Below are 23,745 nucleotides of genomic sequence, written 5' to 3' on the forward strand. Positions count from 1 at the left end.
TTCTAACAGCCTCGAGTCTTGCGACAGGGGAAAATGTTTCTTCATAATCGATACCTTCTTGTTGCGAATAACCTTTAATAACAAGCCTAGCTTTATTTCGAACAATGTTGCTATCTTTGTCGACTCTATTTTTAAAAATCCATTTTAAACCAACAATTGAAACATCTTCAGGTTTAGGAATTAACTCCAAACCTTGTTTCTTTCAAATTCAGCTAGTTCTGATTGCATAGCAACAACCCAATCTGAGTGTTCCATAGCAACCTTACCTGTCTTATGCTCGATTTTCGAAATAAAAACATTAATTATGCAAACCTCTAGATGAGCACTAAGTACCTCATTCGTTGCACAAATTTGAGCTCTTGTCAATACTCCATCTTGTGGATTTCCATTGACTTGTTCTTTTTGATGATTTCTTGTCCATTTTTCCAATGGTGGATATGATGGATCAAAATCCAATTGTGCATCTTCATACGTTTCATCATTTTCAGAACCTACAACATAAACATTATCATTTGAGTCAAGAAAAATTTATCTTGATTTATATTCGACATATTTGTGTCAATTTGCTCCCTCTCGACATTATTATCATCTTGATGCTCCCCCTCGACATTTCCATTCATTCTCCTATTCTCCCCTCGAAAGAATGCCCCCCCCCCTCAACTTGAGAAGCTGAATGTAAGTGCTCCCCCTCCACTTGATCATGTAGCGTACTTTTTCCAATTCTAGGAGAATTTGTTGCGAAATGTAAATCCAAATTTTCTTTTATTAATTTCAAATCTTCAGAATGCTTTGATGCTTCAGATATTCGATTGTCCGCGACATTAACTTCAGCATCAGCAACCCTATCAGGAACACCAAAAATTAAATCGTAATCAAAATCTATTGAATTTACATTTATAGATTCATCACTTAATTCATTAATAATTGGACATTGTTCAAAGAACTTTTCAACTCTTTTAACATAATAATCATCAAATGTGAGATAAAGTATCATTATCATGTCAGTTGATGGTCCACATATGTCAATATGAAGAAGTTCCAACGGTTCAACAATGTTCGATTCCATGACAACTAGGTGTCCTTTGCGATGTTGTTTTCCTTGTTCACAAGATGCATATAAAGTATCATTGTCATGTTTTAATAAAGGTAAGCCTCAAACAATATCATTTACCACCAATTTGTTTAGATTTCTAAAATTTAGATGAGAAAGCGTGTGATGCTATAACCAGCTAACATATGTTAAAGCTTTCGAAAGTAAGCACACTGAAGGTTTCCCAACAATTGGTTTGATGTCGAGAGTGAACATATCACCATGTCTCTTAGATTTTAACAAAACCTCTTTTGTTTCGACATTTGATATTATGCTTCCTTCTTCATTGAACACCACTTAATTGGCAGTGCCCAAAACAAGTTGCAAAACACTTATCAAATTATGTTGAGGACCTTCTACATAAGCAACTCGGTTAACTGTAAACTTCCCATTCGTGACTTTACCATAACCTTTAACTCGACATTTTTTATTATTTCCAAATTTCACAACTCCTACATTATCCAAACTTCTGAAGTCTCTTAAATTTTCCTTATTTTCATTCATGTGAAGCGAGCAACAACTATCAATATACCATTTTTCGTCATATTGCTTGCCACACAAACCTACAAATTTTAGAAGAATTTAGGCACCCAAGGTTGTTTTGGTCCTTGGTGATTAGTATGAAAAACAGAATGTAAACTCGAACTTAAGACCCAATTTCGAACTTTTGATTTGAAACTATCAATTAAGTCCACATCATGAGTTAAAGGCGCAGAAACATAAAATTTCGAAAATTTAGGATTGTGACTGACATTAGCCTTTTTCTTCTCGGTATGATTCTCAATATCCTTCACTTTCGGAATCGGTCGCCAAGTTTGAATAAACGGAGTTGAATCTTTCGAAGAAGAGCTTTCACTTGAAAATTCATTCACATATTTCTCATAAGCATCTTTGATTTTTTGTTGAGAAAATTTGTTTGGTAGATTTTGCCTTTACCTTCAAGCCAATTATCTAAGTTGTTCATATCATAATGACCCTTTTATGTATGAAACTTTCGAAGATTGTTTCACAGATCGATTTGGAAAGTTTGGTTTTTGAGGAGTGAATTTTACATTTGGTTTTGATGAAACATTTTCAAACTTCCGATTTGTAACATTAGAGTTAAAACTTGTTTTCAAAGAAAATCGAATTTCAAAATTCGATGACTGTTGTAAAAAAGAATTTTTTTTTTGAAAAATGATTTTGTGAAAACATTTGTTTTTTGTGGGTTCTCATATTCCTTGAAGATTGAGATGTAGGAAACTTCTTTTTGTGATCATGTTTATTATGATTTTGAGACACATATTTTGTTGATTGAGATTTGAATTTCGTTCAATTTTGTGATGGTAATGATTGAGACAAAGATTTTTGTTTTTGAGTGAGATTTTTCTTAATATCTGAATTTGTTGAAGACATTGTCTTAACAGATTTAGACACTTTGTTTCCAGTCTTGTTCTTTGTCAAATCATTTAGTTGCTTACGATTATCCACATGTTGCCAAAAATATTTCTTTCTAGCTTATCTTTTCGAAATACCATTTTCTTTCGAAAATTTTTCAAATAGTTCCTTAAAATCTTGTGAATTGATTTTAATTATTTATTTTGTTTCAACAACATTTTGTTTTGAACCTTCTTTTGAAATTTGTTGTTTTTCAACCCATTTCGTTGTGGTTTTTGACTTTCAAAAATGTAGGAATTCTTTGCGAGATTATTTTTGATAGTGCTTTGATTTGAAAAGAATCCTTCATCTGATGTATCCCTATTATCTTCTTCAACCATCTTGTTAAATTTTGGTTTAATGGTATCAATATTCCTAGTAGTGACAAACACTTGATTCGGAAAAATGATATCATTTGTGCACTTGAAATTTGGATACACAACCGTATTTGTATCAAGATAATAAGCACCTTTTTCAGTCATCACTTTGTCGAAATTTTAATTATCTCCATACACTTGATCAACAACAATTCGAGGAATGATTGTTTCTTTCAAAACATTCTTTTCTGACATTGGATTTGTCAAAATCTCATCTTCGTCCTCATCACCACTACTGTTAGTTTGACTATCTTTGACACTCACATGTTCGAAATCACAAAGTTTCGAAGTAGAGGGTTTGTCAGTGTTAATCTTAACTATCAAATCTTTACATATTTCTTTGCCTTTAGACTTAGACGTGACATTAATGACAGACAACTGAGAACAATCGACACTTTCCTCTTCCTCAATTTCACTGATTTCGCTAAAACTATCAAAATTATCATCGATACCAGCAAAATTAGATTGGGAGTCAGATTTTGAATTCTCAGTTCTTTTCAAAAATTTTGTTTGTTCACTTTTGGTCAATGTGTCATTCATAATTTCAATAAGTTCATCAACATCAAGATATTCATCTATTTTAATTATACCATAAACAAATCGATTATCAGGAACTTTGTTAAATTCTGCTATGGTTTTTTCACAGTCATAAGATATAATCTCAACCTTTTCTCTGTCAAAAGCTAGAAAAGGTAAAAACTTCTTATTTGTTCTTTGCTTATATCAGATGAATGTTGCAATGCAGTCAATTTCGCATAAAGACGTTTAGCAGAATTACAATATATGTTTCTTTGAGCTAACAACATCCTTACATCATTAAACAAATTTTCCCTATCAGAATTAAGATTTTTCAACTGAAGTTCTGGATACTCTATCCTCCCTCTTTTTGAATCCAACAGTTTTTGAGTCTCTTGCAATTTTTCACTATATTTCTTAGCCTCATTACTAGCAGACACAGCAAGAGTATCAAAATAAGCAACAACATCATCAAAAGTAGTTATTTTAGAATCATATACTTTTAAAGGAATATTAAAAGATTAAAGAATAGAACCTACCTTTGTAGTCATTAGTGATTTGTCTCCACTCTTGGTCATGAAACAACGACCAGTCACCACTTCTTCATCTTTTTCCTCGAACTTTGCATACATTGCTCCATGCATAGGATTATGCATCTCCTCATCATCTGATCCAGATGACCAGATCTGATAAGTTCCATCGTCTTCACCTTCACCTCTAGCAATCAAAGACATACCCTTTTCTTTTGCTCGAACTTCCTCCAGACGTTCGACATAATATGCTTCGTCTTTCCCTCATTCTTCTTTTCATCCTTCTTTCGAAGCATACAGTAATTAGCCATATGATTTGCACTGTGGCAATAATGGCAATCGATTCCAGAGTCACATTTGAGCTTCTTTTCGACTTTTGTAACATCAGCCTTCACATCATTCTTTTTGACCTTTTTCTTAACATCACTCACAACTTTGTTGACAAAAATTCCTTTACCATCATTTGATTTCGACTTTGGATTAAAAGGTTTCTTGAAAAACTTCTTTACTCTGTTTTTAGAGTAAAAAGCAATAGCCTCATCGTCTGAATTCATCAAAAAACTTCTTCATCTGAATCCTCTTTCTCAAGCCTCTCCTTCTCATCAATTTTCGAAATCAAAGATAGTGGACCTCTCAGACTCATTCAGGGTTGAATTATCGAACCTTTGCTGATTTTTCACCATCATGCTAACACCCCTCCATTCCTTATGAAGTCCCATAATGAATGTGCGATTAAAATCCATGCTTGAACTTGTGATTCCATAACGATTGCATCTATAGATGAGTTCGTTCAAACGATCATAGTATCCTTCAATAGTTTCACCATCCTTTTGTTTAAAATCTTTTAACTCAACCAAGCATTTTCAAAACTTCTCTTTGAGAGTATTTCAGATATTTTTAGCAGTTTTACAACCACACACATAATTGTAAACAACTGGTGGCAATGCACCTCTCAATTCCCTCATGCATCTTTTCTCATTGTTCTTTAACCTTGTAGATTGTTCACTAACAGCTTGAGTTGAACCACATGAACCAATGGACTGAACATTCGAAGGAGGATGAACATTTCCATAAATGCAATTCCAAAGCTCCTCATCCAGTCCATTAAGATAATCCTCCATTCAATCAGCCCACTGATCATAATAATCTGGAATTAGCATATCCTAGCAGATGAGAAAAAGAGATCATCGTATTCACGCTAAAGCTCGCCATGAAAGTACGGGCATGATTTTTAGAAAACCTTGATAAATTTCACAGATGAATGAATGAATTGATCCATAATTCCAAATCGATCACTTGACTAAACAAATCAATTGTAGAATCAAATCACAATTGAAGATCAGAGATGACTTTCAGAACCAAAAAGTGCAACAACTTTTGAATCAAAATCGCGATTCAAAAACTTATGATTCTGAATGAAAATTAGATCAATAGCAGTAATGATTCATGCTCTGATACCAATTGTAGAAGTGATTAATCGAGTATACGAAAGAAATCAGAGTAATCAAAGAATAAGAACACCGATAAGTAAATAAGATCTTGTTTCAGCTCGATTATACTTTCAAAGTACAAAGAGAGTATTAGATAGAGAATACATCCAGTGTTCTATCTATCTTATAGTACAACTCCTGAAAGTATACAAAAAATACTAAGGACTAGACATTCAGACTTCATTAAAAAGATGCCTTAGTAAATAGATTACAAAACTAACGAAACTATCTTAACAAACTACGAAACATTACAACCAATTTAACTCAAAAAGAAGAGAAAAGGTTTAACTTGTATAAACTTAATGTTGATAAAATATATACTTTGTCTTTAGGTAAAATACAAGAAGGACTCAGCTAGTCTGAAATGTTGTGCATAACTTATTAATTCATTCCTTAAGAAATAATATGTTACTTTTATTGTAAAATAACTATTTCAATGAAATAAATATTTTTCCAATTCATTATAACAATTTATGTATATTTATTAAAATCAATTTCAAATAAATAATCAATTGTATCAAGTTGTTGTTAGTGTGACCCTTAGGATCATATGTTAATTGGCAATATCATTCTAATATGACTCTTGAGCATATTAGATCTTTTAATCTCCCACTTGCACAAGACTCATATTAGATTGATATAGACAATGGTGAACATCTAGCAACATTTCACTGCCCCCATCAACATACAACTTTGTACCATTCTATCAATGCCCAATTCCCAGAAGCCCAAAGCTACAATTGGTTTATAAGGTAAGTTCATTAGTTATTCCTTTGCTACGAACATCATGTTGAACATGAGATATAGATTGCAGTGAATTTCATATAAGTGTTCAACTTTACATCAAGACTTAGATGTCTAACTCTCAACGAATAAGAGGAATATATCCCATCTTGACTACATACGCCTCATGCATGGTTCACATCATACCTGAAAATAGATTTTATGAATGCCTGGTTAAAGAACAATCTTTGACTATATCAAATCACAACATTCCCTACACTCAAGACCCATATATGTATCTCAAGTGTTAAGGATATACAGATAACACCTTTTAGCAAGTATTATTCATGATAGTGATCCATGAAGTGATCTTGAACGGGTCAATCCATTACATGTTCTCTATCAAGTACCTATAAAACTAGTTACAACACTTTTTCAGGCATTCCAATTCATATTACCCCTATTTCATTATTTCTCCCACAATAATAACCGACTATTGGTTTCAGAGTGAATAAATTTACTCAAGGACTAAACATGTTAATAAATAACTCAAAAAGTATTTACTGAAAAGATTATATTGCATATATACAATAGTCATTACAATAGATGACCCTACAAAATATTTCAATATTCATTACTAATACATAGATCAAATCCCCAATCTCTAGAATAGCAAAGCCCAATCGCTCGAGCATGTCCTTCAAACTTTACTTGAGGAAGGGCCTTCATGAAAGGGCCCACCAAATTTAGATTAGTGTGAACTTTGCGAATACTGATTACACCATCTTCAACTTTATACCAAATGAAGTTGAATCTCCGACTTATACGCCTGGTCTTCTTGTGTGATCTGGGTTCTTTTGCCAAAGCAATTGCACCCTTATTGTCGTAGAATACTTCTAGGGGGTTTTGAATGGAAGGAACAAAACCTAAATCTCCAATGAAATTTTTTATCCAAGCAGCATTTTGTGCAACTTATGAAGCATCAATGTATTCAGACTCTGTACATGAGTGTGTTACATCACTTTGCATGGAGCTCATCCAAGACAGTTCACTCCCATTGACAATGTATGCATATCCTGATTGTGACCTACAATCCTCTCGACGTGTTGGGAATGAAGTATCAGTGTAACATTTTACACTTAAGCTATCATCAACACCTCCATATAAGAGGAACATATCTTTAGTTCTATGTAAGTACTTAAAAATGTTCTTCACAACTTTCCAATGACTCTCCCCTAGATTTTTTTTTGAAACTTGCTAGTCATGCTCATAGCATAATGTGACATCCCCAAAATCACGGCCAGAAAAGACCGGTTTGTTTATGCTTTGTTTAAAAATCAGAGTTACATTTTAAATGAAAGTGTTGCGGAATTTGTCCCAAAACAAAAATATGATAAAGATTTATCAAAAGCATTTCCATAGAAATGTATTTCATTAAAAGACTCGAGATGTCATGTTCGTACAGATCAAAAGCATAAACAGTACAATATAAGCCTTACTACATTATTTCATATCTACAGGCCTATATCCGTAATCCCTCGTCCAAAACATCACACCTATGCTCATGCGCCACTACCTGTAATACATAAAACTGAGTGGGTCAGGCTTGGGAGCCTGGTGAGCACATAGGGTTTTCAACCCACAATAAATAAGTTTATTAGTTTCATCGATCAACAATAACCCGATTACCCATTCCCGTTATCCTCACTTTACGTCCCTAAACACCTATCATAAGGGACCTAGCCTAAGGATCATCATCAGGACGGACACTACTGCTAAGGGGATTCCTCAGCAATAAATGTCCTAAAGGCAACCATGTGGGGGATGGAGTACACCGGTGAACATACCGCTAGATGACAGAATCAACAACATCAACATCGAGGCCTCTCAACATTTTATCACACATCACCTATTGCATCTACCCATGTTTTACCCCAACATTTTCGTAGATATAAAATACATATACAGTTTAAATCATTGAAAACATGTATAACAACGTTCATCTAGCATAGATAGCAAGTATTCAGATAATATGCACACATAGCACGTAATTTATATAAAATACTTCTTATCTATGTGTAAGTTGAAAGTAACTATGCACTCACATGTTAAGGTGATGATTCCAAAATCGGGCACCGCTTGCTTCTAACGATTCTATTTTCCTTCGACGAAACCTAGCATTATTATCGCTAAATTTTAGTCTAATATTTACCGTGACCAACTATTAGTCTTAGTATTATTATTATTATATAAGCGTTAAACAATATTTTCCAACCACTATGTACAGGCAGGGGCCAGACATAAAACACCGGAGGGCAGGACCATTTTGGCATATAGCACTTCTGAAATCCAACAACCCTATGTGGCCCTTTAAACCATATTCCCCGTACCGCGAGTAGTTAAAAAAAATATTATAACGACACTTATATAAGTTATAATAATAGCTCAAATATTTATTATAAGTTCATAATAACAATACTAATTTTAAATATAAGCTATATTAAAATAAGGTAAGCATAACTTACTTACAAGGGGGTTTTAGCTAGGAGTCGGGCTCTGCAGGGGCAGGACTTCGTCGCTGAATCTTTCTAAGAAAGATTCGTGCAGCGCTTTAGCGCTCACCTTACTATACTAAACTACAGAAAGAGAAGTCGAATCACGAGGGACCGAAATGCTCGGGGGATAAGGAGAGAAAGACTCTTGAATCAAGAGAATGGTGCAAGAAATATGAGAGCCCAAGGCTCTTATTTATACTAATTGAATTTTCAAAAACTACCCTCCATAATTACTTAATGACCTTTTAGTTATATAAACAACTAAACACCCCTCTATAATACTATTATAAATGGATTTAATGATATTTGTACTAAACTAATGTCGAAAGAACTCAACATTAGCCTTATAATGACCGCATCGTCGATACCTTTCTAATGATATATACATATGTATATATATGTGTACGTATACATGATTTATACTTTATTTTAATACGTAAATATGCTATTATATTTTGTAACTCGTTCATACGAACTCCGTTTTTGACGTTCTTTATATCCACGCGTAGGTGAAGATGTACTCTACAACTTTCGTTTAGACTCCGTCGGCTAATTTTGACTTTATTTTTAAAGTTATATTTTTAACAAGCCGGGACAGGATTGGTCTGTTTAAAATCTCATAACTTCTTCATATGAAGTCAGATTTGGGCATTCTTTTTATCGATGTTCTTAGTTTAACATATTCTACGACTTTCGTTTAGATCACTAAGGCTAAATCTCACTCTATCGTAAATTCACTATTCACGCTTCCCGGTATCGTGCCGGTTCTGTCGTGAAACTTCGACGGGTCATAACTTCTTCGTTATAACTCGGATTTCGGCGTTCCTTATATGCACGGAAACCTTGAGACATATTCTACAACTTTATGTAGAGATATCGGGATTATCTCACACTTTAATTTTGACGCTCATTTTTATTCTTTATTAATTATACATTTATAATTAAATAATAAACACATATAATTCACATAATACTCAAATATTTCATCTTTATTACTTCAAAAAGAGTTACAAGAGTTGACCTAGACTATTACATTGACAAAAATGCTTAGCCCTGAAACCCGGGCGTTACAATTCTCTCCCCCTTAGGATGATTCCATCCCGGAATCATGCATCAGCAAACAGATGTGGATAGCGACTCATCATGTCATCCTCTATTTCCCAAGTGAGATTCGGCCCATTCGAATGTTTCCATCGGACTAGCACCAAGTCGACCATCTTGCGTCGTAACTTCTTAGTCTTACGGTCAACAATTGCCTCAGGTTCTTCGATCAACCTTTTATTTTCATCCATCCTTAACTCTGAGATTGGAATTATGTCGGGAACATCTCCCGTGAATTTCCTCAAATAACACACATAGAAGGTGTTATGAATACTATTTAGTTCTTCGGGCAATTCCAGCTTGTAAGCTTGGTTCCCTATCTTCTGAAGAACTTTGAACGGTCCAATAAACCTTGGACTCAACTTTCCTCGTTTCCCAAATCGTATAAGTCCCTTCCACGGTGAGACTTTAAGCAGAACGGAATCCCCAACTTTGAAAGTTATCTGTCGTCTTTTCTTGTCAGCATAGCTCTTCTGACGATCCTGGGCTGCTAACATCCTTTCCTTAATCACCTTCAACTTCTCAGTAGTCTCATGGACTATCTCGGGGCCCATAAACTGCTTCTCTCCGGCTTCAAGCCAACAAGACGGCATACGACACTTCTGCCCATACAAGGCTTGATAAGGAGCCATCTTGATGCTCGAGTGAAAACTATTGTTGTAGAAAAATTCTACCAGAGGTAAGTGCTTGTCCCAATTCCCTTAGAATTCGAGGGTACATGCTCTCAGCATATCTTCCAGCGTCTGAATCGTTCTTTCGCTCTGACCATCAGTTTGCGGATGATAAGCAGTACTCAAACACAACTTTGTACCTAACTCCTCTTGTAGACTCCTCCAAAACCTTGATGTGAAACGACTATCATGATCTGATACAATCGTAAGAGGGACACCGTGAAGTCTTACAATTTCCTTCACGTAAGCATTTGCGAGCTTATCCATAGACCACTTCTCATTGGCTACTATGAAGTGTGCACTCTTGGTGAAACGATCCACGACTACCCAAATCATGTCGTGACCGTTCTTCGTCCTGGGCAGTTTAGTCACAAAATCCATGGTGATGTCTTCCCATTTACCCATGGGTACAGGTAAAGGTTCCACACTCCCATACGGTTTCTGATGTTGTGCCTTAACCCTCGCACATGTTATGCACTCGGCCACATACTTCGCAACATTGAGCTTCATCGTCGGCCACCAGTAGTAGGGTTTTAGGTCCCTATACATTTTAGTGCTACCGGGATGAATCGAGTACATGGTCTTGTGTGCTTCTTCCATCAGAAGATCTCTTATTCCTCCCGTATTAGGTACCCAAATTCTATCTTGGAATACCTTCAGTCCTCGACTGTTTGTACCAAACACTAACGTTCTTCCCAAACGTTCTTCCTTTCGGTCATTTTTCTCTAAAGCTTCTTCTTGAGCTTTCCTGATACTTTCCACAATCGTCGAGACGACTTCAATTATTAACGCTCTTGGCCTTTTCCTTTCCAGATTGACTTTCCGACTGAGAGCATCAACAACAATATTTGCTTTACCTGGGTGGTAAAGTATCTCACAGTCGTAGTCCTTGAGAAGTTCTAGCCAGCATCGTTGCCTCATGTTCAACTCCTTTTGATTAAAGAGATACTGGAGACTCTTATGATCAGTGAAGAGCTTGCACTTCGTGCCGTAGAGGTAATGCCTCCATATCTTTAAGGCAAACACTACCGCTGCCAACTCCAGATCATGAGTGGGGTAGTTCTTTTCGTGCTCTTTCAATTGTCGAGATGCGTATGCTATCACCTTTTCTCTTTGGGTCAGAACACAACCCAACCCGACTCCAGAAGCGTCACTATAAACCGCGAAATCTTCGACTCCATCGGGTAGAGAAAGTATCGGTGCTTCACATAACTTCTTCTTTAGCTTCTCGAATGCCTCATCGTGTTTCTCACTCCACGTATACGTAGCTCCTTTATGAGTCAAAGCTGTTAATGGAGAAACTATCGAAGAAAAGCCTTGGATAAATCGTCGATAATATCCGGCTAATCCTAGAAAGCTTCGAATTTCCGTGGGACTCTTTGGACGTTCCCACTTCATTACAGCCTCGATCTTTGCGGGGTCAACCATTATTCCCTCCTGGTTAACAACATGACCCAAGAATTGGACTTCTCGTATCCAAAAGTCGCATTTGGAGAACTTTGCAAAAAGCTTCTTCTTCTTCAACACTTCTAATACTTCCCGTAGATGCTTGCCATGCTCCTCTTGGCTTTTCGAGTAGATGAGAATGTCGTCGATGAACACTATCACGGATTTATCGAGGAATGGTTTACAAACCCTATTCATCAAATCCATGAATGCTGCGGGAGCATTGGTTAGCCCGAATGACATAACCAAGAACTCGTAGTGTCCATATCTCGTTCTGAATGCAATCTTCTCAATATCCTGCTTTCTCACCTTTAGCTGATGATATCCTAACCTAAGATCGATCTTTGAGAAGTAGCTCGAACCTTGCAGCTGATCGAATAGGTCATCAATCCTCGGCAATGGATACTTGTTCTTCACCGTTGCCTTATTCAGCTCTCGGTAGTCTATACACATTCTCATACTTCCGTCCTTCTTCTTCACGAATAACACTGGAGCTCCCCAGGGTGATGAACTAGGTCGAATAAAACCGTTGTCCAACAGCTCCTGAAGTTGCGTCATGAGCTCCTTCATCTCTGTCGGTGCTAATCGGTAAGGTGCCTTTGCTATCGGTGTTGTTCCTGGTAACAAGTCTATACGAAACTCCACTTGCCTATCAGGTGGTAATCCGAGAAGATATTCGGGAAAGACTTCCGAATAATCACACACAACCGGTATATTCTGTACCTCTTTCTTCTCCTTCTTGGCATCGATTACGAATGCCAAGTATGATGCACATCCTTTGGACAAACATTTCCTGGCTTTCATCAGGGAGATGATTCCAGAATTCACTCTGCGTTTGTCCCCATACACCATAAATGATTCTTTTCCGGGTGGGTTTACCTTTACTATCTTCTTTCGGCATTGAATCTCAGCATCGTTGGCGCTAAGCCAATCCATACCCAAAACGATGTCGAAAACCGTTTAACTCTATGGGTAATAGCTCTTCGTGGAATTCGTTTCCGTATAGGTCAATGACGATGTTCCTAATACGATTACTAACAGGTACGAATTTGCCACTGGCAACTTCTACAATCAGGGCATTATCTAGTTTTTCAACAGGCAATGCTAATTTCCCACCAAATTTATGCGACACAAAGGAGTAGTTGGCTCCGGAATCAAATAGTATATTTGCAGGCAAACCATTTACAAGAAAGTTACCTGAAGCGACGTCTGCTGCCTCCTTTGCAGCCTCGAGCGTCATCTGGAAGGCTCTCGCCTTCGGCTTCGGTGGTATGTTGGGTCTTCCTGTCTCCTTCTTCTTTGGGCAGTCCTTCAAAATGTGCCCTTCTTCATTGCACCCATAACAGGCTTTCTGGTTGAGGGTGCATTCATTGGCGTAGTGCCCAGGCTTTCCGCACTTGTAACAAGTGACCCCTCCGTCACACTTCCCAGAGTGCTTCTTCTTGCACTTGTCACACCACTTCGCTTCTGATCCTCCTCCCCTCGAACCAGACTTCGAGAATCTACTCTTCCTGTTGGACTTCGAGGATCCATTGAACTTTCGTTTCTCACCAACCTCAGCCCTCTCCAGACCTCTTTCCTTTTGTTGGGTCTCCACGTTCTTAGCTGCTCGAACAGCTGATTTCAGAGTGGTTGCCATCTTGACTATTGGGCCAAAGTCAACCGGCAGTCCGTTTGCGAATTTCTCAATTTTGGAAAGTTCAGTTGGCACTAGGTATGGAAACAACTTCATCTTTTCCGTAAATGCAGCAGCATAGTCATCGACGCTCATTCTCCCCTTCTTCAAATTTTGGAACTCATTGTTTAGATCAATCAGGTCTATCTCTGAACAGTACTGCGCCTTCAGTTGTTCCAAGAACTCATCCCATGACATTTTCAGAGCTTCTCCCCGTGGCATTGTATCTGCCAATAGCTTCCACCAGCTCAAGACTCCAGTTTTCAATTGTCTCACAGCGAAGACAGTCTTCTGCTTCTCGCTGCAGTCGCAGCTCTCAAACACCATCTCCATCTCGGAGATCCAGTCCATAATCTCAACAGGCTTTGGGCATCCTGAGAGACTTGGTGGTTTCGCACCCAAGAAATTTTTGTACATCCGCCCATCCTTGTTGTTTCTCCCTTCTGGGCCATCCTTTTGCTCACCTTGAGTCCCTACTTGACTCACTTGGCGGCTATAGTTCCCTTCCTCAGATGGCTCGGGAACTGGCTCCGTCGGTTCAACATGTAAGGTAGGTTCGTCCCTATTTTCGTGGAGCATCCGTCTCATTTCTTCCCTTTGTTCAGCTAGCATAGCCTGAATCATGGCTTGAACTCCAGCCATGGTGACTGGCTCAGGTGCAACTTCTTCAACAACAAGTATTTGCTGAACCACTGGAGGTTGGTTCCTACCTCCATTTGCGTTCACGTTTCCGCTACGGGTCCTTTCCATCTTGATCTATACACCGAATAAGGTGAATTTAGATCTTTATTTAGGATAGACGTTTTAAATCGTCCTTATCACTCCGAAACGTTTACATGCTAGTTCTAATATCGTAGTCGTACGTTTAGAATCCTAAACACATAAGGTTTCCAGATCCGGTCGGCAACAGACCATAGATCCGAACAATTAACAGCATATTATGCACAAAGCATTTAGCACATAAAAGCATTTTAGGCACAATTCCTAAAATAAGCTAGTGCTCACACCTCACAATCATCGCTTAGCATTCTAAGTTTAAGTCTAGAAATCCTACAAATTCCTAGTTCGCTTAAACTAATGCTCTGATACCAACTGTGACATCCCCAAAATCACGGCCAGAAAAGACCGGTTTGTTTATGCTTTGTTTAAAAATCAGAGTTACATTTTAAATGAAAGTGTTGCGGAATTTGTCCCAAAAAAAATATGATAAAGATTTATCAAAAGCATTTCCATAGAAATGTATTTCATTAAAAGACTCGGGATGTCATGTTCGTACAGATCAAAAGCATAAACAGTACAATATAAGCCTTACTACATTATTTCATATCTACAGGCCTATATCCGTAATCCCTCGTCCAAAACATCACACCTATGCTCATGCGCCACTACCTGTAATACATAAAACTGAGTGGGTCAGGCTTGGGAGCCTGGTGAGCACATAGGGTTTTCAACCCACAATAAATAAGTTTATTAATTTCATCGATCAACAATAACCCGATTACCCGTTCCCGTTATCCTCACTTTACGTCCCTAAACACCTATCATAAGGGACCTAGCCTAAGGATCATCATCGGGACGGACACTACTGCTAAGGGGATTCCTCAACAATAAATGTCCTAAAGGCAACCATGTAGGGGATGGAGTACACCGGTGAACATATCGTTCACAAACACCTACAGGTTGCGAGCCTGCTAGTGTTCCACTGGACTGTCTAGAAGAGTCCGTGGTCGTCATCCATACTCCGCTTTATGACAGAATCAACAACATCAACATCGAGGCCTCTCATCATTTTATCACACATCACCTATTGCATCTACCCATGTTTTACCACAACATTTTCGTAGATATAAAATACATATATACAGTTTAAATCATTGAAAACATGTATAACAACGTTCATCTAGCATAGATAGCAAGTATTCAGATAATATGCACACATAGCATGTAATTTATATAAAATACTTCATATCTATGTGTAAGTTGAAAGTAACTATGCACTCACATGTTAAGGTGATGATTCCAAAATCGGGCAGCGCTTGCTTCTAATGATTCTATTTTCCTTCGACGAAACCTAGCATTATTATCGCTAAATTTTAGTCTAATATTTACCGTGACCAACTATTAGTCTTAGTATTATTATTATTATATAAGCGTTAAACAATATTTTCCAACCACTATGTACAAACAGGGGCTAGACATAAAACACCGGAGGGCAGGACCATTTTGGCATATAGCACTTCTGAAATCCAACAACCCTATGTGGCACTTTAAACCAGATTCCCCGTACCGCGAGTAGTTAAAAAAATATTATAATCACACTTATATAATATATAATAATAGCTCAAATATTTATTATAAGTTCATAATAACAATACTAATTTTAAATATAAGCTATATTAAAATAAGGTAAGCATAACTTACTTACAAGGGGGTTTTAGCTAGGAGTCGGGCTCTGCAGGGGCAGGACTTCGTCGCTGAATCTTTCTAAGAAAGATTCGTGCAGCGCTTTAGCGCTCACCTTACTATACTAAACTACAGAAAGAGAAGTCGAATCACGAGGGACCGAAATGCTCGGGGGATAAGGAGAGAAAGACTCTTGAATCAAGAGAATGGTGCAAGAAATATGAGAGCCCAAGGCTCTTATTTATACTAATTGAATTTTCAAAAACTACCCTCCATAATTACTTAATGACCTTTTAGTTATATAAACAACTAAACACCCCTCTATAATACTATTATAAATGGATTTAATGATATTTGTACTAAACTAATGTCGAAAGAACTCAACATTAGCCTTATAATGACCGCATCGTCGATACCTTTCTAATGATATATACATATGTATATATATGTGTACGTATACATGATTTATACTTTATTTTAATACGTAAATATGCTATTATATTTTGTAACTCGTTCATACGAACTCCGTTTTTGACGTTCTTTATATCCACGCGTAGGTGAAGACGTACTCTACAACTTTCGTTTAGACTCCGTCGGCTAATTTTGACTTTATTTTTAAAGTTATATTTTTAACAAGCCGGGACAGGATTGGTCTGTTTAAAATCTCATAACTTCTTCATACGAAGTCAGATTTGGGCGTTCTTTTTATCGATGTTCTTAGTTTAACATATTCTACGACTTTCGTTTAGATCACTAAGGCTAAATCTCGCTCTATCGTAAATTCACTATTCACGCTTCCCGGTATCGTGCCGGTTCTATCGTGAAACTTCGACGGGTCATAACTTCTTCGTTATAACTCGGATTTCGGCGTTCCTTATATGCACGGAAACCTTGAGACATATTCTACAACTTTATGTAGAGATATCGGGATTATCTCACACTTTAATTTTGAAGCTCATTTTTATTCTTTATTAACTATACATTTATAATTAAATAATAAACACATATAATTCACATAGTACTCAAATATTTCATCTTTATTACTTCAAAAAGAGTTACAAGAGTTGACCTAGACTATTACATTGACAAAAATGTTTAGCCCTGAAACCCGGGCGTTACACATAAGAAAGATCAGGTTGAGTATAATTCATGGCATACATAATAGATCCAATTGCCAAAGCGTATGGAATATCTTTCATCTTGTCTAGCTCAGACTTTGTCCTAGGACATTGGGATGAACTTAGTACTATGCCATGCACCATGGGTACAAATCTTCTCTTCGAGTTTTCCATCTTGAACCATTTAAAGACTTTGTCAATGTATTTACTTTGGCTTAGACCTATTAATCGTTTTGATCTATCTCTATAGATTTTGATTCTAAGAATATATTGAGCCTCACCTAGATCCTTCATTGAGAAGCACTTTCCTAACCAAGCCTTTACACCTCGTACTGTCAGAATGAGATTTCCAATCATAAATATGTCATCCACATACAAGACCAAGAAGGTCACCGAGCTCCCACTAGTTTTCATCTATAGACAAGGTTCATCTTCGTTTATAACAAAGCCATACTTTGTGATTTCATCATCAAAATGATGATTCCGATTTTGAGATGCTTGTTTTAACCTGTAAATGCATCTGTTGAGCTTACACACTTTATTAGGATGCCTTTGGTCAACAAAACATTCAAGTTGCACCATATAAACATCTTATTCCAAGTGTCCACTTAGAAAAGCGGTGTTGGCATCCATTTTCCATATCTCACAGTCATGATATGTGACTATGGAAAATGGTATCTTAATACATTTAATCATATCAACTGGTGAAAAGGTTTCATCACAATCAACCCCTTGGGTTTGAGTGAATCCTTTAGCAACAAGTCTTGCTTTAAATGTGTGTAAATTTCCATCCATGTCAATCTTCTTCTTGAAGACCCACTTAATCTATATAGTCTTACATTGGGGAGGACATTCAACCAAATCCCAAACTTGGTTTCCTCTCATGGGTTGTATCTCTGCATTCATGGCTTCAAGCCTTTTTTTTTTTTAATTTAGGATCTGCCATTTCATTTTTGTAGGTGATAGGCTCATCAAGATTCATCATCATGAAGCATTCATTAATGAGAAATCCATATCTCTTAGGTTCTTGAAAAAATCTATCGGATCTATGAACGCCTTGTGTTTGAACAGGTTGGAGAGTAATGATCTCTCCATCCTCAACAACCTCTTGTTTAGTACTAGTGCCAACTTGAGTTGCATCAAGCTAGGGTTCTTCATCTTCTTCAAGGTCCACATGTATCCCACTTGCTTCATCCATTAGAAACTTTCTTTCCAAGAGTTTAACTTTTCGTGAGATAAAGATCTTATTCTCGCTATGGATGTAGAAGTAATATCTGATACAATCTTTAAGATAACCTACAAATATGCACTTAGTAGACCTAGGCTTAAGTTTATTGAAAGCCTCTTGTCTAAAATAGGCTTCACAACCCCACACTTTCATATAAGATATGCATGGAGCTTTTCGATACCATATCTCATAAGGTGTTTTATTTACCTTCTTCATTGGTGCCATATTCAAGATACGGGCTGCAGTGAGTAAGGCATTATTCCAAAATGATAAACGGACAGTACTTATGCTTATCATTGATCGAACCATATCTAGTAAGCCACGATTTCTCCTCTTAGACACAATTAAAGTATGGTGTTCTGGGTGGAGTAAGTGGTGAGATAATCCCACAATTCCTAAGATGATGTTGAAACTCTTGGCTCAAGTACTCACCACCTTTATCTGAACGAATGATTTTGATTGTTTCATCAAGTTGATTCTCAACTTCACTTTGAAACAGTTTAAACTTTTCAAATGCTTCATGTTTATGTTTCATTAAATACACATAACCAAATCGACTGAAGTCGTCAGTGAAGGTGATATAATATCTTTCAACATATATTTAAATTGTTTTGAAGGGACCACATACATCTGTGTGTATGATGCCTAATAAAACAATTGACCCCTAACTAGTGCTAGAGAAAGGAGCCTTTGTCATCTTGCCACACAAGCAAGATTCACATATATCAAATGACCAAGTGTCATTTGCCCTCAAAAGTCCACTCTTTTGGAGTTGGTATTTGCGCTTCTTATCTATGTGTCCAGGACAACAATGTCATAGATATGTTTGGTTTAAACATCGTTTGACCCTTTTGGTGTTAACATGATAAAGGGACTTATTGTTTGACATATTATCTAGATTCAGTTCATAAATTCCATTTATTGGTCTAGCCTCAAAATAGAATATTCCACCCAAGAAGGAATGGATATTATCATGAACAAACTGAAAATTAAAACCAAATTTTCTTAAACGGGAAACTGTTACAATATTTCTAGTGATAAAAGTAATCAAAAGCACATTTTTTTTACTGTTATATACATATCATATGGTAAATATAAATCAAAATGTCTTATTGCTTGGACTGCAATGCATGCTTCATTGCCCACATGCAATACCATCTCATCTGTCTTCAGTTCCCTACTCTTTCGAAACCCCTGGAACGACTTACATATATGAGTGCCACAACTACTGTCAAATACCCAAGTATTTGATGAAAAAGTAAATAGCCCTATTTCAATCATGAAAATGGATATACCTGAAGAGTCTTCTCCGACCTTCTTGTTCTTCAACTTAAGAAGGTTCTTAGGACAGTTCCTTTTCAAATGCCCCACAACACCACACTCAAAGCATGTTTCATCTTTAGCAACATTTTCCTTCTTATTGGGTGGTGGGCTTTGGGAAGCTTTCTTCCCTTTGTTGTTGTCATCTTGTGGCTTCCCTTTGGAGTTATTGCCTTGAATCTTCTTCTTGACTTGTTGATGTGCAATTTATATACTACCTAGTTTTAAATTTATAATCCTAACCTATTTAGCTAACTAATTGCAATTAGGCAGTGTACCTAGTTAAATGTAGATAATAGTTTAAGTAAGTTGGGTATTGAACATAGGGAACAAATTTAGCTAATAAAATAATTACTATAAATTAATCTAAAACAGTAAGTAAAAAAAGGGTTTTATCTGATTTTGCAAGTTCAGATTAACTTAAAACTCAATACTCAACTAAAAAACGATTGTAACCAAGATTAAGAAGACACTTTCGTTTATCTTCGAATCCCCCCTTTTTTCCTATGTTTAGTTTCTAAGTATGGATTTATTCAGTTTGTTACAAATTTAAATATAATTAGTAGTCTCGATCCTGTCTCCTAATATTTTCATCAATTCAGGAACTACTATGTAATGATCATACATAAGCAAACATATAATTGATTATTAATGATAATTGGGCTATGTAAGATATATCTAGATAATTATCTATGATCAAGACAAATTAGAAAACATAATTATGATTAAATTTATGTTCTCCGACATAGTTAAAGTTGTAACGTTTATTACTTAATCTAAGATGTGATTAATCCTTTTAGGACCTACTTTGTTGGTTTGTGCTAGGCATGTATATTTTGTAGGCATTGTTATTGTTTGTTAGGGCTTATTTTGTATTTTCGATTGGTTGGACCGAAATCAGCCTTGATTTCGGTCCTTTGGTGGTTTCTGTTTTGGGTTGGCTTGTACATTTGTGTTCCATATAAAAGGAGACTCGTATGACCGGTTAGTGTGTCAGTAGTTTTCGGTTATAGCGTTGTGAATCCATTGTACCAGACGATTATTGAATACAATTGTGTGCATTGGATTGGATTGATTTTGCTTCTTCTTCTTCTTGCTTTGATTCATCATTTACTATTTGATTTCTATTGATCACTAGTTGGTTCATTTTTTCGGACTTACAATTGGTATCAGAGCCAATCTAGTGTCAACCTTGTTCAAGAAGTTTGAATTTGGCTGTTTTTATTTAATTTAATCTTTTGATCCAAAACTATTTTGAGTTTACAGTTAGAAATTATTCGTTGTTGCTGTTGTTGCTGTTGTGTTCTTGGTGGTCATCGAGGATTCACTGAAAAAGAATCAAAAATATGTTTGAAATCGCCGTTTTCAGTGGAAGTGGGCGTTTTCGGTTGGAGATTTCGGTGGGTGTTTTCGGTGGAGCGTCATCTATTATCATTTTCGGCAAAAATCATGTTTTCGGCCGAAATCTACTATTTTCGGCCGAAATCATCGTTTTGGGTAGAAATCTCGTTTTCAGCCGAAATCTATTATTTTCGGTCAAAACTCGTCTGTTGACTTTCTGAGTTTTCGGTGACACTCCTTGATTTTTGGATAGTTTTTAATCAATTAAAAGATTAAAAAAATTAAAAAATTAAAAAAAATGGAACCTCAGCACAGTGCATTACATCAAGAACTGAATTCAATTATGGGAACTACTACAAGAATTCCACGTCTTTTATTAGCTGATGGGTTTCCAGAATGGAAGTACATGATTGAAAAGTACATTAAGGTGAAAGACTTTAAGATATGGAGAAGCATCCTTAGAGGTCCTGTTTAAATTACCACAACACTAGAAAATGGTACAGTAGTTGACAAAGAAGTGGAGAACTACACTGATGAGGACTTTGTGAAGATTGAGGAACAAGAAAAGGCACTTGAAACTTTGACCATGGCATTGTCCCCTGACAATGCTCAAGGATTCATGGAATATGATTCTGCAAAGGCTCTTTGGGAAGCCTTGATAGAAGTTTATGATGGAAACGATGATATGAAACAGAGCAGACATGATATGCTTCTTCAAAAGTTCAATATGTTCAACCTTGTTCTTGGGGAGTCTCTTGAAGCCCAACTGCAATGATTCATCACACTCACTACTGAAATGAGTTCTGCATGAATCTTAGTACCCCGTTCTAAGATAAACAAGAAGCTGTTAAACTCTCTTCCAAAATCATGGGACATGAATGTTTCTGTCATTAAGAAGACCAAGGGTCTTAACAAGCTTACTCTTGCTGAGACTATGTCTATCATCAAGGCATGTGATTTGGATGATAAGAAGCGTGAGATAAATAACATGAATTCCTACTCTACAACAAATTTGGGAATCTCTTCAACAATGCTTTTTCATCATTCAATGTTCCATAAATTCATGCCATTCATCCTACTATGCCTTATCAGCATTCTGCTTACTCAAAAGCTCCTACTGCTACTCCTCCTACTATGCCTTATCACATTCTGCCTCATCAAAAGCTCCTGCCACAATCTTAACTCCCAAGGATGTTGAAGAAAACATGGCTCTAGCTTCTAGCCTTGTAAACTGTTACAATGCTTTCTTGGATGGAGACTTACCTCCTCAAATCTCCTTTATAAATCTTGATCAAATTCATCCAGAAGATGTGGAAGAGATGGATATCACCTAGCAAATTGCAATAGATGTGTTTAGGGCTAAGCCGTTTGCTAAGAAGACTGGGAAGAACAATTGGGGTATGAATGGAGACAAGAAAGTAGGATTCAACAGAGGCAAGCTTAGATGTTTCAATTTTTACGAGCCATATCACTTTGATCGTGATTGCCTAAAGCCAAACAGAAGAGAGAATCTTGATAGGACAATGGTGTCAGTTGTGAATAACAGAGGACCTGCCACCAACAATGAAACTGCAAACCTGACAGTGGTAGCTCAAACTTTTGATTGGGAGGGCCCTATTCAGGCATTGAACTTTATAGGGTCTGAGACTGCAAATTTGGCGTAGATAAGTGAGCTCCCAGATAAAGATGTTGAAGCTGGGGTAATACAACTGCAGTTTGCTTTTAATGTCTCTACCACTCCTGAGACAAAAGAGGTTAGTGAAGTTTCTTGTTCTCAAAAGTGCATTGATATAGTTAAATTTCTATGTGATCAAATTGATATATTACGTTGAGACTATGAGGATCTTAGGTATGAAGCCTATAACCTTAGGAACGGACAAAAACCTCTGAAAGAACAACTAAAGGCCAAAACCATGGACTTTAGAAAGCTTCAGGAATACTATAGTAACAAATGTGAGAATTATAACTATGTTAAGAAACAGCTTGCCAACATGACTGATGAGCTTGACACATTGAAGATTAGATTTGAAAATGCAGATTTTACCTTCAAAAAGTTTGATGTGTCAAGTAAGATAGTTAAGACCATGATATAATCACATTTAAAATGGCAGGACAAGAAGAAAGTAAGTCTAGGGTATGAAAGTGTTCTGCCTCCTTTTAATCCTAATTACACCTCTATCCCTATGACTAAAGAAGAAATAGACAGAGAAGCACATCTTTAGTAAGGTAAACCTGCTGTGGTTGTGCTAGAAAATAGCACTAGGGTGAATGATACTAATTTCTTTACATCATATGTAGATTCATCCTTAGTACAAGACAGGTAGGAAGCTGGAGGAAGTGTTTTTTATAATAATTTTGATTTACCAACTGATTATGTGAAAGTTGTTTATGATTTAAACACTATTGTTTCTGTTTATGCTTCTACTACTTTGAAAATTGATGATTTAGTTTCTGATAATTCTTTTTTGAAAAATGATAATTCTATTGTTTATGATAAATGTGCTGATGTGTTTGAGAAATATAAATCTAATGAACCCGTCACTAGCAAATTCATACCATCTAAGCGGGCCAAACAAACTGAGTTATGCAAGTGTACTTGTGGAAAAAATAAAGGACTCAATAAGGACACTAAACCAGAAACGAGTGGTACCAGCTTCTATATGAAGAAACATATCGCAAGAAATTGTCCAAACCGTACATGTGCTCCATACTATGCACAGGGTAGGCAAAATGAATCACAAGGAA

This window comes from Lactuca sativa, chromosome 7, assembly GCF_002870075.4.
Source record: "Lactuca sativa cultivar Salinas chromosome 7, Lsat_Salinas_v11, whole genome shotgun sequence".
NCBI classification, from domain to species: domain Eukaryota; kingdom Viridiplantae; phylum Streptophyta; class Magnoliopsida; order Asterales; family Asteraceae; genus Lactuca; species Lactuca sativa.